General features: G+C 41.3%; 1 long non-coding RNA gene across 3 annotated transcripts in view; it reads left to right on the top strand.

The window, feature by feature from the left end:
• Positions 1–16354, top strand: part of LOC104912960 (uncharacterized) — a 176986-nt gene that overhangs the window by 26365 nt on the left and 134267 nt on the right. For all 3 annotated transcript variants that reach the window (XR_014886229.1, XR_014886230.1, XR_014886231.1), the window contains exon 2: positions 13773–13845. This is a non-coding gene — a long non-coding RNA (uncharacterized LOC104912960). The remainder of the gene's footprint in view (positions 1–13772; positions 13846–16354) is intronic.

Below are 16354 nucleotides of genomic sequence, written 5' to 3'. Positions count from 1 at the left end.
TTTACCATGCATTAGCATGATAGGGCAAGCAGAATATAATGTACCAATGATTGCTTTTCCATTGAAAGCACAAACGGTTTCATTTTTCCTGTCATCTCAAATAAGTGTTAAAGAGGGTTTGGAGGCTATTGTGTACGTTCCGTATGCTAGGGACTTACAAACACTGATGGCCACATTAAATAACCATTAGTGGCTCGGCTTAGATCATTGCAACATCCCTCCTCTTCAGAATTTATTCTTTGATTTAAAGTGAAAGCAATCTGTGACTGCTTTCATAAAGTCCTTCGGCTCCCTCCATTTTTTTTTTTTTTTCCTCAAACAAAATGCATTACAACAGTAATTTTATGACTGTTAAGATAACTACCGTTAACAAGCACTTAATTAAAATGTACAATAAATAGCAGGCTGCAGTCTTATCTCCTCTCATGAGCTCCCAGCAGCCTGAGACTCCAATGCACAGCCCTGCTGTTCCTCAGCTTGTTTGCAGATTAATTGCTTTTCTGTCTGGCAAAAGCTGCTTCTCCTTCAGCCAGATCGTAAATGACCAGATAGGGACTTTATCAATCAAGCTACTACTTTCTGTGATCACTTCCATTCAGCACCTTCTGAATTTCGCATTGAGAGGAACAGAAGTTATAGAGATAGGGTTTAACATCTTAGTTTTTGTGTGCTTGGAATTTACGATAGTGCTGTCACCATTTGACACTGTTAATCTTTACGTACAATACCCCAGGAGCAAGGCTGGTTTTGTTCCTGAGCTGGAACTATCCCTTGTAAGAATTGTGAGGAATACATACGGAACAGATCTGAGATGCTCTATGTAGCACAAGGTTGCATCTCTTCCATAATCTGTGTGCTCTCACTGATGTGCCTCAGCATGTTCCCATAACCTCGGCTCCTGACCAAGCTAGCAGTTCCCAATTCTATTAATGGTGATCTTGTCTTATTGTGATTACTTATCATTCATATTGGGATAGCTGTCTGGAAACCTCAGCCATGGATAAGGGTCCTGGTGTGGCAGGTGCTCAATGCACCTACGTTGGAAACCTCATCGTGCTCAAAGCAGGTTTTGTAAAATCAGAAGTTAGAGATTCCCCGCATGGGCTCTGCCTATCAGCAAAATCCTGGCAGATAAAGACCTGGGGAAACAGCTGCTTGCAGATGAGTTGTGACTTGTGGATTTAATAAGTTCTGAACAAGTCTAATCACAGTAGAAATGGTATTCTTATTTTCCTTTTTTTTTTTTTTTTTTCAAACCAAAAAGGCTTTAGAAAACTGCTACTCAAGGAATACATGGGAATTACAGATATAAATATGGCAGTAGAGTGCAAATGTACTGTAGACAACTTTTGGAGTGCGTTCCTTGAACTGCAACAGATATATTGCTTTCTTGTTACTGCTCAGAATGTAAACAAATTTCTAATTTACCAGATTTATCTCGCATGCTGAGTAAAGGGAATGGATTCCATCTGGAGTTCTGAACGTGCACTGTAAAGTAACTTTGAGAACACACTCTGTTAATGTAAGGTTGGGTTTTGCATATTGGTGAAGCTGTAGTGTTAAGCCTGATTTGTGTAGCTGCTTCAGTGTCATCACTGAGGTCTGTTGTCTTCAACAGAAATAAAATACCTGCTCCTTTCTTGTGCACTCCCTTCTGAATGCAGCTGCCTGTGAAAGTGGGTTTGATTGTATTTTTCTGCTGCTCAGAGAGATGGGACTTTCCTTGTGTAAAAACTCTTACATGTAGGAGAGCCAGAATGCAGGATTTCTCTGCCAGCAGCGGGTAGATTTGTTAGCAGCCAGTGAGAACATTTGGAGCACCTTTGCAAAGGGCCTTTTCCCATCCGATCTCCTGAGCAGTCTGTTCAGAGCTTCATTCTTAAAGCCTGTCACAAAGAGCTGATAGTGGATGAATGGAAGCAGGAGAACCCTCCCCAGAACTGCTCCCGCATGGCAGGTGTGTGCTGAGCTGGGCACTGGGCACATCCAGCAGGGGACTGGAGAAGTCACATCTCTGGTGAGTGATGCACTCCTATCAGTGGAAGAAAAACCCCAAAGCAAATCTGCTTGTTCTCAAGGCACGGGAGTGAAGAAGCTACTGATAAAGAACAGTTAAAAAGCTACTAAAGGAGGAAACACTCAACTGCTTGGAATCCTCTAAGCTATTTGTCATGGTCAGCACACTGCTACCACTTAAATAAGCAAGCAAACAAGCACAGAAGATAAAGACAAGAAATAATCACTGAGCATATCAGCAAGATGGGAACGGAGTCCTGTGAAGATACTAAAATTATGTACATAGGTCAAACCAATTTGCATTGTAATCCTGCTTCAGCTGAATAGTCCCAGTGTAATATGTGTATGCATGGACATTTGCAGCTCTAATGTGGTTATGACAGGGAGGTGGTATTGTCAAGGTGCGTAGTTGTACTTGGATCAGAACTGTATTTGTGTCTCATAACTATGAGGTGAACACAGATTCACAGAAGAAGACACCTTTGGAGAAGAGAGGTGCACAATAAACTTACCCGTTCTGCATTTTTTTTAATAGTACTTAAACTCAGCCTTGTAGTAGTAGTACTCATTTTCCTACAGCACCCGAAATCCTGAGTTCCTACCAGCTTTCTCCATCTTATCTCTAAAGATAGAGCATTTTGCTTCCTGACATATCAAAAGAAATGTGTGCTTAAAGTTCAGCTGATGTGTAATTTTGCCGACTTGGTATTTATGTCATAGGATAGTGATGGGCTCAGCTTTCTTGATGAGATCTTTCTCCTTCCAGACTCTTCAGAAAATTCGTTCCAATAACTTGGTTCATCTCATCTCTTTTTTTCCCATCTATTTTTTCTTCTTTGATGTATCATTTGTGAAAGCTTTGTCCTGAGTTGTGAAGTGACTCAGTCTAGGCTGTATGTTTTCAGAACATTTCAGACATCTGAATAGTGGCTCAAAAACTGGTCGTTGCATCAGTAGGGTTTTTAAGCAACGTGATGGAAGCTTCATTGCAAATGTGAGAGAGAAGAATACTAGGAGTTGCAGGGCAGGCCCACTAACAGTGCAGCTGTGGCTGATGACTCCAGATCATCTCGCTATAATGTGTGCTTTAATTTCGTTTTTATTACTAAAGAATTTATTTTGAAATTACGCTGATTAAAGAAGGTCATATTTCCATCAGTACCTGCATTCATTCAACTTCGTAAAATTTACTTCACCCACTCAGTTGGGTGGAGTGACTTCTTTATGGCTGAGCAGATGTGATAGTTGAGCTGTCAATTTTTATATTACTTCATTAATTTATCCACAAGGAATGTTTAAATCCCGAACAATCCACTGTGAGGAAATGGATTCTGTGACAACCTGGAAATTCAGTGATATCTTCATGTTCTGAAATGGAGGCATTCTCAAAGGCTGTTCATTGTTGTATTTTAACTCTGCATTTGGTGTCTTTGCCAGTTCAGTGGAATGAAGCAGTTGTTACTTGTGGAAGTCAGTGCAGCTCTACATACGTGAAAGGAACAATTCGGAAGATGGGCTTTTCTCATTCTGTCAGTCCTAAGAGAAAATACGTGTATGCACAAATTCCTAGTTAGCCTAATTTGTTTGATGCAGACTGTATGGGTTTTACTTTAAATATACCTTATTCTGTTCGTGGGATACCTGGTAACTCTTACAGTAGGGAATCCTGAGGGACAGAGCACTCAAAAGGAGGACTAGTGAGAAATGTGAAATTGTAGAGTCTAAACCATTTCACACTGTGGTACAAGGATATCTGAGAAGTAGTTGTTGGGAAGTACAGGGGATCCTTCTGGTTTTGCAGTTGCCATGAACACGTCTTCATGTAAAAAGTGAATTTTGAAGATGATTTCCAAAATAGCTGTAAGTTTGTGATGTTTTGTTTTTTTTCCTTGTTTTGGAAAGCTCACACCCTGGATTAGAGGCCTGCTGTAAGTGACCAGCAGCAGGGTGGGTTATGTAGGAGAGCCACCCACAAACGTGTGATGTAGCAGACTTGTTGGGAAACTCAGATGCATAGTGGTATGGTGATGACAGCTTTTTTAACAGCGAGGACAAAGCTGCTGGAGTGGACTAACATGTAGTGAATTCCCATTTGAAAGAAACTAATAAGAATATTTCAATTCTCTTACTACTGTACTTACATTTTAACTGATTTCTATTGCGATAGATTTTTGTGGGGATAAGGCACAGACACCTGTTAGATGGTTGCCTTGGTGACATAACACAGTTGTATGCAGGAAAGATTTTGAAGCTTTGAGTCTGTTTTGTAAAGGCTGGACCAGGAGAGATGTTGAATTTAGAAAACTGTTTATGTGGCTTCTGATGTGGGCTGAAGATGCCTGGTTGGTCCCTTATCACTGCTGGTTTTTCAGATAAAAAACAGGTGCACTGTTTTTCATTGAAACTCATTTATGTATTACTCACATTGAGTTCAGGTTAAAGTTGGATCTGTGCTAGAAATTTGGTCTTCAGGCACTTTCAGATTTTGGTAATAACTGAAGTCTTTATAATGAACCAGTGCTCCCCACCCTTAAACATGCTGTTGAAGAGCATTTGCTTATATAAAGATTTCAGTCTTTTCTTTGTTTGCTTTGCTGCACCCCAACCCTCATTTCTGGAAATCTTCATTTTTTTTCTGAATTCACAATAATTACTGTGAGAGCTTTTGCCCTTCTCCATGACTTATTTCTGCCCTCTGATTGATCAGTGGTCCATGGTCAGCCCTCAGATCTCCAAAAGGCTGAAAACATGTGGAGCGTTCTGATGTTTAGGAAGGTCTCGTAGCTGAAGAGGCTGGAAGGACAGTTTTTGAATAGCAGGAGAGCATTTTGTTCCCTCTACTTTCAGACTGCTTAAACAATTGTTTTCCACTTAAGAAAGAAAAGACATTTCAACCTTGTTTCATGTGGCTGGTCTCTACTGCATGGCAGGCAAATAGGGATTATCTCTTAAAAGTTCTCCCTTGAATGTTATCTCAACTTCCAACACTTCTTTCTGGCCTGTATCTGAGTTTTTTAGAGGTTTGAGATGCTACACCAAAGGGTGATGAGTAGTAAGAGAAATCTTACAGCAAGCATAATGTTCTGCTAAGGAGTTACAGCATCCAGAGAGAGACTGTCCTAAAAAGGCATGGTTTTGGTTGACAAATTCTTAACTCTCTTCTATGGTAGGGATGGAAAACATTGGCTTTCATTTCAAGCTGGTCTTTTTGGTGCAGGACTGTATCCAATCCAGAAGATCACACCTAGAATAAAGGTTTGAGTGAAAGATTTGAATTATTATTATTATTATTATTATTATTATTATTATTATTATTAATTTATTTTTGTAAGCCTTCTTGCTTGTAGATTTGATTGCAGTGGGATCTACTGCTGGTGTTTTCAGTCTGGCAGATTTTGTCTGTGCACATGTACATGTAGGATGTAGTTATTGGTATTGGGCAATGGTGGTTGTTTTTTTTTCTTTTTCAGAGAAACAGCAATTGCAGTAGTTAAGCTGCATGATGTGATATTCTGTAAAATTTAACTTCTGTAAAGGCAGTCTGAGGGTTACACAGGATATTACTATTAACCAATAACAACAAAAAAAAATCTTGACAAATTAAATGTCAACCCCCACCCAGCTGCAGCTGCTGAAATCTGGGTCCAGATGCAAGATTGGCATCTTTTGTGCATCTCTGCTGTGGTGAAGCAGTGGCAAAAAGCAACAATATTCTCCTCTGTCTCTTACCTAGCAGTTAATCGAGCTCTATGTCTCAAGTATCTCCTCAATGATCAGGAGTTCTTAACTGCTCCCATTTTTCATTCCTTCCATCACCTGAGAAGGCTTGTCTATTGTTAAAGCGAGCGGCAGTGACTTCCCAGGAAAATACAATGAAACAAAGCAAAAGCTTGCTCTCATTTTGTGAGGTCCATTTGATTTCAAGAATTTCAGAATAGTTCTTCTAACTCAGTTATGAGTGGAAAAACCGGTGTTGCTTTGTGCAGCATTTCAGTGCCAAGCTCTTAAAACCAGTGTGGTTGGACTGGAAGGGTGGTGGTGGTGGTGGTGGTGGTGGTTGTTGTTGTTGTTGTTTTGTTTTTTAATATCAGTTGCCCTAAAGAGGAGTCTTCCTTTAATCCAGCAAGGTCCTGGGCTGAGCAGTGGAGAGATTTTTTTTTTTTTTAATTAATCTGGAGTCAGTGTTCAGAAATATCTCCTATATGAAAAAGAAAACCCACCTCGGTAGGAATATGGTGAAGAGAAGCAAGAGGCTGGAGAAACTTGGAAGCAGGCATTTGAGAGTTGGGTTGTACTGACATTTCTTAGAAATGAATTTGAACTGCTAAACTCCGGGGTTCAGTTCTGCTCTTAGCTGATGAGAGCACAGAGGAGCCAATGTGAGGCCAGTGGAGTTCAGAGAGGGAAGTAAGGAAGTACCTCATAGTGAGGGAGAGCAGCAGGGCAGTTCAGAGAGAATGGAGTTCCCGTCTTGGAAGCTACAATGTGCTCTGGCTCTGGTCAGAAGTGCCATTAAATCTTTGGTGTTCAAGAAGATCTTTAATGATGCATTAAATTCAAAGAGTTCTCAATTCAGAAGTTTTGCTTTTGGCATAAAACTTGTTAGAACAGTTTTTTTTTCTTCTTCTATACTGTAAAAATTGCGAGCTGTTCTCTACAGAGTGATACAGAGGCTGTCAATCAGTTAATTTGTTGCTCAAACACCTATGTTTTTACAACCTTGTTTAGCAGGCTTTTTTTGGTACATCCACACAGAAAGCCTTCCCCAGAGAGGGGTTCTGAGACAGTTTTGTCAAATGCTGCCCAGGGGCTTTTCTTCTTGTCTCCTTGTATTTGTATGGCCTATACAGCAGATTCATGCTCTGCAGAATCAAAGAACAGTGATTACAGGCAAAGTCTCTGAATCTGTAAATCTGTATGTTTCAGCATGTGGGGTGACAGGAGCGGGTTTTGGAGGAACAGGTCTCTGGTGGCTCCTGTTGACGTTGCCTGGTTTGTGAGTGCCCTGGAGTCATAATTAGAGAGGAGCTGTACTTCGTCCTCACCCTAGTCTCCAGTATCTCCTTTCAGGTATCATATCAGATGTACGCTCACCCCTGGATATGGTTTTCTGTGCTAGATCAGGTCTGCCTGAGTTCATGCTGCCAGAAGTTTTCTTCCAGGGTCTGTCACCAGCAGTATGTGGTGACTGGGCACAGATCCATCCTACAAACCATTTTGCCTTTGTTTTAACAGATGGTACAGAAAACGTTGAAACAACAAACACTTTATGCATGTGTTTTGATGACTGGCTCCTTCCTCCTCTGTGGTGATCATGGTGTCCCTCTGCTGAGCGAGGGGTGCTGTCACTATCAGAGCAGCACTCTCAGGCAAGAGTTGCTTTCATTAAAGGGAAGCTTTCTTTTTAAGCTATTTGTGTTCCTTTCACTCGCTCTGCAGATAATTGTTTATCTTGTTTCAGTTATTATTCTTTTCATGGTTAAACTCAAAGAGTAAATATCCTGATACCCATGCCAATACTCTTCAATAGCCAAGGGGCAGAGCCAAAGCACTTGTATCAAGCGCTCCTGAGAAGACGTGCTCAGGGCACCTTGTGCAGTTTGTCCTAAAGCCAGTGGCTGTTTCTGAAGGGTCACCTGAGTACCTCAGGCTTCTTCCTAACCTTACTGAGTCTTGGACTCTTGGTCTCTTCACACAGGCGGCCAGAGGTAAGCAAGTATCTGTGCACAGCCATCTCCTCAGGAAGCAGTCACCGTACCTTTGAAAAACTTTGGGCGTGTTAGCTTTAAGTGCTGGGCGTTTTAAAAATGACATCAAGACCATAGGCCTGAATTTCACAGTCTGTAGTTAGAGGACCCTACAGGAGGCCAAAGGGTAACAGCAAAGTAACAGGAGCAAGACACAACTGGATGTGGAAGGGAGGGCAGCGCAGTGGTTGGAAGTGGTGCAGGCCTCAGTTGTGGATGTATTTGCTGCAGGATGACCTGCTGAAGGCATCACTGAAAGACCCACTCTGAGTTGTAGCCCAGTGCCTTGGTCGACAGGTCTGTAACAGAGCAGAAGCAAAGCCAGTGCTGCTGTGTGGTGACCTGCATCCCAAATCTTCAAAGGGGAATAGGGTGGCTTCTGTCCTGTAACTTGTCACCTCTAACTTGGATTAAGAATAATCCACTTTATAATAATTTCTCACAGAAAAAGGCAGTGTTTAGGAGTTTCAGATGACAAGATTCTGCAGGAGATGTCTGTCTGTGTTTTATGAAATAATTGAGCTGGATTTCAAAACTCACATCTAGGGCAAAGGACTTCAGGTGGCCAAGACTTTTCCTGTAGCTCCTCTTCTCTTGTACGATGCCTCATGTGTAAAGATCATTTGGCCTACAGTTATTAATTGCTTGTCAGTTAGTTTGAAATCCTCTGGATCCAGAGCTTGCCCTCTTACAATACTTTGTTGTTTTTTATTTCCTTGCAGTATAAAAGTGTGGGCCTGGGGGCTTTATCCCCAGCTGAATTAACAACCCACCTTTCAGATGCGGTCGGGCAGCCTCACTGTGTAAAGATCTGTGTGGCTCTTGGAGCTGGCACTGTGGCCTGCTGGTAACTGTAGACAGTGCTGGATCATGTGTCCCAGCTGGTATTTCAGCCTCCTTTAACGTTTAAAGAGTTTGAATTGAACAAAAGGCTATCTCAGGTTTGACAACTTCAGCTTACTGGAATTGATGCTGAGAGCAGAGCAAAGAAAGTGGAGCGGTTCGTGTGCGTTCAGCAAGGGAGTAATGTCCGTTTTTTACCAATGAAAATACACTTTTCCCTTTCCCCTGTATAAGATATTTACAATATATGGGTGGAGATGGAATCTCTTTGGTTTCTGTCCCATTGCTTTGAAAGGCCCTGCTCCTCTAATGTGTGAAGAAAGAGCTGCTCATCCTAGGGATGCCCTGTTGGAGGTTGGCAGGCATAGCTGCAGTCAGGGCAGGGCTCTGTGCTAGCTCTGCTCCTTGTCCTGGGCTCTCCTGCAGACCACAGAACTGGCATTTAGCTGGCATCAGGCTCTGCTGTTTTGGCTGATAAGGTTTAGTGTAAACAAATGTGGGTCTGTGAATTATCTGGCATGAGAATCAGTTAGGGGTGCTGGCTTCCTATAGCCTTAATCTCGTTGGCCTAAATGATTTATAAACTGGCAACATGATAAATGTTCTTTTAAGTGGACAAATCACATTGAAGAGGTGTAACTTTCTGTCAGTAAGTAACATGACCGCTTCTCTTAGGGGAAGAATAACAATCACAAGGAGCAGTAAGGGTAACAGGATCACAAGTAGGCATATTCCTTCTCTGCAGCATAAATCATTAGAAGGGCACTTCTTTCTTCCCTCTTTGCTTGTCCTTCTTCGTCCTTTCTTCTTTTTTTTTTCCTTTTTGGTACTATTTTCTAGCGCTTCCACATCATTTTGGAAAGCTAAACCCTCCACTTGATTTGTGCTGCAGTTTCTTCATAAATCTTTGAAGCTTGTCTCCATCAAGCTGTATTTTCCATTAAAATATAGTTCCCAGGTGACTTCCAATACTATGAAAAACATGTAGCCATAAGTCTTTCACTGATTGTTTATTATCTGTTTAGGTGCTCCTGAGGATTTTGACAGCTAGGACTTGTATCATATGTAATGTAATAAAAGTGAATGTCTTCAGCATAACAGGGATAGCTGGCCCTTCATTTCTGTCTGCCAGGGCTGTATTTGTTTTCAGTGTTTTTTTTTAACATGAAACTTTGGGTCTGCTCCAAATCACATCAGCTTAAACTTTGTGTTTTCTTTGCTGTATGGATGAACAAAAGGCAGAAGAAAATCCAAGCAAAACACAACAAAAGCTTTCCTTTTATAAACAGCACAGGAAACAGTAACAACAAAGCTGTGTATTTACTCTGGTGGAAGAATAGTTTTACTTCAGCTGGTTTCCAGCCTGGATACAGACTTCTCTGGTTGCAGGAGATGCAGCAGAACATTACGTCTGTTTTGTATAAAGAACATCTTTTGCAGTTCTCCTTGGCCTTAAGCTTAGCATTATGATTACAGGATCAGCCTGTGTGTAAGAACTGATATATGGTAGTAAACCTAGGCAAGAAAGAAAACCATATCCAAACTCACACAGTGTACTGTGAATTCAGTTCATCAACTGCCTGTCTTCGACTGCCAAAAGAAATGTTGCATTTCCTTGGCATCTGTGCTGGCCTGTGCAGTGCATTGCAAGGAATCCATAGCTGGCCTGGCAGTAGGCTCTGGGTGAGTTTGGCTTAGGAAGGGTTGGCAAGGATGGCCCCAACATACAGTGGGGGCAAGGAGACTGGCCAGGAGATAGGTGGCCTAGTTTGTATTTGCAGACCCTGTGGTTGATTTCAACGTCAGTCTTGTGTGTTGCCTCATTTTTTTTCCTCCATCAGCGTAGCAGGGAAGTATTGATTATTATAGTATACCACTGCAGGGCTTAGGGAGAAAAGAACTAATAATTATTAGTAGGATTTGTAATGTAAAGATTGGCTTTGTAGAAGCAAACAGAATAATCACTGTGGTCCGGAAAACTACCCAGTCTGGACTGTAGTGCCCTTGTAGCATGGAATGTCCTCTCCCTGCCCTGCAAGGATGTATCCTTACTTTAATTCCCAATGGTATTCATGGAGTGGATAAGAAGATTTTATATAACCTTGGGTTTGCATTACATCTTCACCAGGTGGACCTCAGAACTGGTTGTCCAATGAGAAACTGCAGTTTCCTAAATGCTTGGTAAATCACTTAATTGTGAAAATAACTAGTTTAACTTACAACATCAATTTGAAAAATTACTCATTAATTTTTGAGGTGCAGCCGCCTTCCCTGGAAGACAGAACTACTGATCTCATCTGTACCTAAAACCTTGGCTTTGTTTGCTAGCAGGTGTGTCTGATCTGCAAATGAAATTTGGCTTACCATCTCCATTTCCTTATAAACACCCTTGACTGCACCTTTGGCAGAACACATGATAATTAAGCAGTTGTGGCTTATACTATGCAGACTGAACAGGGCTGGCAGGGAAGAGTTTGCATGAGTAGCATGCCACACTGAAATATTATGTTTTCCTCTACTTTCCACTGGCATTTACTAGCAGGGTAAAGATGAAACTTGGGTTGTTATGTTATTTGCTCAATATATCCAATTATTTAGGCCTAAATTATCAGTGCAGCTGGTAGACAAACAGTTCAGCATTAACGGAGAGGAGGAATTGAAGAGGGTAAGATCTGAACAAGAACTACTATTTGATAAATGCTTTACCTGCCTACAGGAGTTTCAGAGCATCCAGGGCTCATTTAAATTTACTAAATATACAGGATGGTTCAAGTTGCAGGTTTTGTTCTGACTTCCCGAGACTGTTAACAGCAGAATTTCACCTGGAGGAAACTCTATCTATCAGTAGACGTGGGAGATGCATTTTTCACTATTTGAAATTAAATATGCTCAAAAACTGAAGTAAGTCCAACAACTACAAATTGACTTGTAAACGTGTTTTTAAATACATTTTGTTTGCAAAGCAAAAGTCTGTTAGGTCTTTGTTTCCACTGCATATTGGCCATCTCTGTGGTCACTATGGTCACATTCCCATGCAGACCTCTCTTTTCCTCAAGTGTCATCTTCTGTATAGCTTTTAATTGGCAGATTTGCCATTCTCCACCCTCAGCCCTGACTATAAGACTCCATCGTCTAAGCTTCAGCTTTTCTTTGTCCACAGCGTGCGAGGAATGTTCCCAGACATTCCAGGTAAATTATTTGGGGTGCCCTGAGTCCTCCAGAAGCCATAGATAGAGTGCACAAAGGTTCTTCCTTTCAGTAGTTGATTGGCTTGCAAATATACTCCCAATGTGTTCTGTCATCCTTAGTTTGTAATTTTAGTACCGATTCTCACCTGAAATGAAAACCTCTTAAAGAGCAAAGACTGGTTCATATAAACCCTCTGGGTTATGATCCCTTCATTTAGAGACAAATGACCTGCTCATTAATGCTGTTTGCCTTATAATCAGTCATTAGGCATTTCCGTATTAAGCAGAGAATCCTTTCTGTCCAGTCTTGTAAATTAGCTCAATCGCAGTTCACCTTCTTCTGAATCGTGGCAGTTGAAAAAAGAAGATTGGGAATGTAGGGTTCATTTATTGGCCACTTCAGCATTGGAAGAGGTCTTCTTTTTTTTTTTTTTAGAAAGTGGAAGTGCATAGGCAGGATATTTTCTTTCCTCAGTAAGGACATTGAACTGGAAAATGCCAATGCTTTATTTCTGATTCTCAAAAAGGATGTCATTCCCACTAGTCCTGCTGTTTTAGGGATTTATATGACTGAACCTGCCAGTTTGGGAGGAAGAAAAAGCTTTAACTCACAGCTTCTCTTTCTTGCCTTGACATCCTTTTCAATCGAGGCCTAGAAGCTCCATTTCCATCTATCTTTGTGCATCAATCTTTCCTGAAGTCTTAAGGACTATGCGGGTTTGGTAGCAACCTGCTCTGTTAAGCCACGTTATACACTTACTTTTGTGATTAAGATCCTGTGGTGATTTGGCAACTTCTCTCATTTGTTTCAGGAAATTGTCATTCTCAGCTTCCCCATCCCCATATTGTTATGATCTGCTTCAGGACAGCAGATGTGTGGTCAGAGGGTGCTCCAAGGAGAACTTTATAGGTGCTTATGAGTATGGACGTGGTTACTTGAGATATATGTGGATATTACCCAGCAACAGAGGTAATAAACACCCAGAGTGGCTTTAGAAGAATTCTATGCTATGGACTAATGTATCTGATGGAATAGGATGAATTTCAGCCACTAAACCTTTCCTCCTTGGGCCAGATGCTTTAAAGTAGGATCTGATGCAGATGATTATCCTTGAACTATCAATGATGTTGTCAGAGCATGTCATTACATTTTCCTTTAAAATCTAGTTTATTCATTTACTGACACTTCCAAGTCAACCAGTGGTTAATATGCAATGTTGTGTAAATTGGTTGAAGCTGATTTAATAAACAGCACAGTTTCATTAAAAATGCACAGTCAGTATTGCTGGTGGTGACATGCAAAAGCTAGGATCAGTACTCTCCCTGTGCATGCACAAAAAAATCAAGAATTTGGTTATAAATTTCCCAAGGATTATAGATGAGATATGCTTTTGTGTGTTTTTTGACTCTGGAGCATGCTTGAGGCTTTTGTACACTTCTGTGTGCCCTAACAGAGATCTCCTTTGTCTTTGTTCTCAAGTAAGCTCATGTGACTAAGAGGTTTGCAGCTTTAATGAAGTTGAACTGACAAAATCCAGGAAGATGCAGTGAAAAATGTGAAATATTACGTTTTTTTCCCCTAAAAATTATACCTTCCTCTAGGAAGACCAGCAGAGTATTTTCGTCCTTGCCATGGCCCAAGTCAGCTTCCAGTTGGTGATGCTTCTGAGAAATCTGTGGAAAACTCCACACTAGTGAAAAGTTGGCACCAAATGTTTGAAATGTAGGTTTGATGCAGCAAAGGGGTCCATGCTGTGGGTGCTGCCACCAACATGCAGTTTCTTGGACTCCAGATCAGGTTTAATAAGAATGTACCACAGTCCTAAATTGTGGCAAGACCGTAGCTTCTATTGTCAAGATTCACAGGCTTTTATGTTCCTTATAGTAATTATGAAAATTATTTGATGCTGTGAATAATTCAGAGAACTTCAAGATTACTGGGCTGGCTTTGTAATCTTGTGCTTTGTTTTTCTTTTAGACACATTCATTTTCAAACTTGTGGTTTCCAAACGGCAACAACCATCATTTCTCTCAGGCTTAACTCAATTAAGGTAAGTCTCATGACACTTAATGTTTTCTTGGTTTGTATGTAGAAATTGTCTGTCAAGAACAATGCCATTTTCTGCTGAGTGTTCTTGGGTTGCCAAACTTGAAATGTGTTCTCTGTGATCCTCATCATTTTTCGTGCTAGGGTGAACATTCCTGGTTTGTTCTTTGAATATTTGATAAAGCAAACAAATAAAACAATGAGAATGAATGTTATGAGGAATTTCCAAGTATTTGTCCAGCTCTGATCTTGCACATCTTCAGCCTGTGCTCAAACAATTGGTCTTACTTTAAACATTTGTGTTTGGGCAGCTGGATCGTTACTGAACCAAATATCTAACCAAAGGGTATGGCCTTTATCAAATTTCATAAAACTTTCAGGACTAGAGAAAGAATACAGTTGTCTTGAAAAATCAGGCTATTGAAATGAAAGCTAAACAAACTCAAATCAAATTCTTGCTTGTAGAAAACCAGCTGTTCATTGTTTTCCAATAGGAATTAGTAATTTTAACAAAGCACTGTATTGCTTTTGATGCTTTGCAATGGCAGTTATGTTTTTTGGTGGTTTTTTTCCCTTTGACATGGAGATCAGAATCTGGTCTATATGTTGTAATTAATGGTAAGAGAAGTATACAAATACAAGCATGTCTAAATACGTAAATACAAGTCAGGCTATTAATTCAGAGCCTTGCAACATTTATTAATGTTCTGTGTTATGAGATTAAAGCTATAACTTAGTTATGTGTATTGCATCTCTTTAGCAAGTCATATATTAACCATAATAATTTTTAAAGGGTGGAGCATGATTTATTGAACACTGTAAGAAAAAATAAGGTAAATGAGTTAGCTCAGGGGTGGGGCAGCAGCAGACTGCTTGTGGAGACTCTTACTCTCGGAGGTGATAGAGGTTAAATGCATTACAGAGCTTACAGGCTCGCTCCCCAGAGAGAATGGGGGCCAGGCGTTTCTCGCTGACAAGTCAAGGACACCACACACTTGCCCTCGTTGCTAATGGTAAGATACTGAGCTGATAGCAAGGTTGCTGTGGCAATTTTCAGAGAGAAAAATGGAACACAATAGGTGGCTCCTAATTAGAGAGGAGGGCAATGTGCTGGGACAATCTTAGCATTTCTGAAGGCATAGTGAGTTTGAGATGCAAGCTTGGACTGTTATTAAAGCCTGGGTGGCCAGGAGGGCATTTCAGCTCAAGTTTCTCCCCAGAATAGCACTTTCCACTTGAATCTTCAAAAAGAGATCCTGTGTATCAGACTCGCTTCTGGTTCTGAAGCACCAAAACCAATGTGCTTCTAGCAGCTGGCTGTGTAGATGGATTTCTCACTCACCTGTGTCCACTTCAAATCCCTGGATTTACTTAGGAGAGGTGGAACACATCTGTAGAAACAGGAAGGAGGGATGTGCTGCAGTAATGAAGTGGGTCATCAGTGGGCTTGGGCACATGAAAGAAGATGCGTGGGGAATAGTTGGGTTGTGTAGAAGGGAAGGAAAGTTGTAAGGAGATCAGAGTGCAACGGTGAGTGAAGGGAAGAATCAAGGTACCCCGAGTAGGTGAATAGAAGTGAAGGGGGAACTGGGGAGCAGCAGCTCCAGTGGATCCCAGTGTCGCAATTCAACAATTATTTCACAATTAAATTCAGGAGAAAGGGGCCTTCTAGCTGGCAGACTGTGAGTAAGATATCCAGGAGGACTGGTCCTGGACAAACACAGCAAACCTTGAAGTTGAAATTTGTACTTGCAAAGCTATTACGGTGATAGTTTGTCTCATCAGAAAGTGACTTGCTTCTTTAACATCCTTCTAACATTATTTTTCACAAAAGTCCCACGGAAAGAAAAGACTGTATAGCTAAGCAGATGGAATACGTTGCATGGAAATTTTTCATTCTTTATTAAGAACCAAAATTAAGAAAATTAAGTCTTAGACACTGTGAAGAGTGTGAATAGAGAATGAGGACGTAATAGATACCATGAGGATGAGAAGGACTTGAAGAAGACCTGCTCCAGGGTGCAGTGTTCTGCTGCAGTGACACAGACCTTGTACCAGAGGGGAGTGAGAAAGCTAAGCTGTGAGTTTTACATGTTGGCTGCAACTGTCTTTCAACCCAACAGCTCAGTAGCAGAGATGTGCAGAACTTTGAAGTGGATCACACTGAAGGTGGAAGGAAATACTCCATTGATGTAGGTACACCACACTCGCACAGCAACCAAAGGCAATCCCTGCTGCCCTGCCAGGCTGCTGCATCTCACCAACAGCCTCATGAAAGCACTCTCTGTAATCTTCCACTGTGAGCTTTGGGCCTCAGTGGATGATAGGACCTTTCGCTGGAGGAGGGAGAGTTGTTTGGAGAATGAAATTTGGTAAACTGCAACCTCCCAGTGAACCTGCTGGGGCTGATTTGCTGCCAGCCCCTGGGAGCAGAGCTGCAGTACTCAGTTCCTGAATCCCGTCAGCTCCCACAGCCTGGAGGGTTCACACTGCTCAGTCTGGCACCTCTTCCC

Source organism: Meleagris gallopavo, chromosome 13, assembly GCF_905368555.1.
Source record: "Meleagris gallopavo chromosome 13, MGAL_WU_HG_1.1, whole genome shotgun sequence".
In the NCBI taxonomy this organism is placed as follows: Eukaryota; Metazoa; Chordata; class Aves; order Galliformes; family Phasianidae; genus Meleagris; species Meleagris gallopavo.
This window is presented reverse-complemented; position numbering and strand designations above follow the sequence as displayed.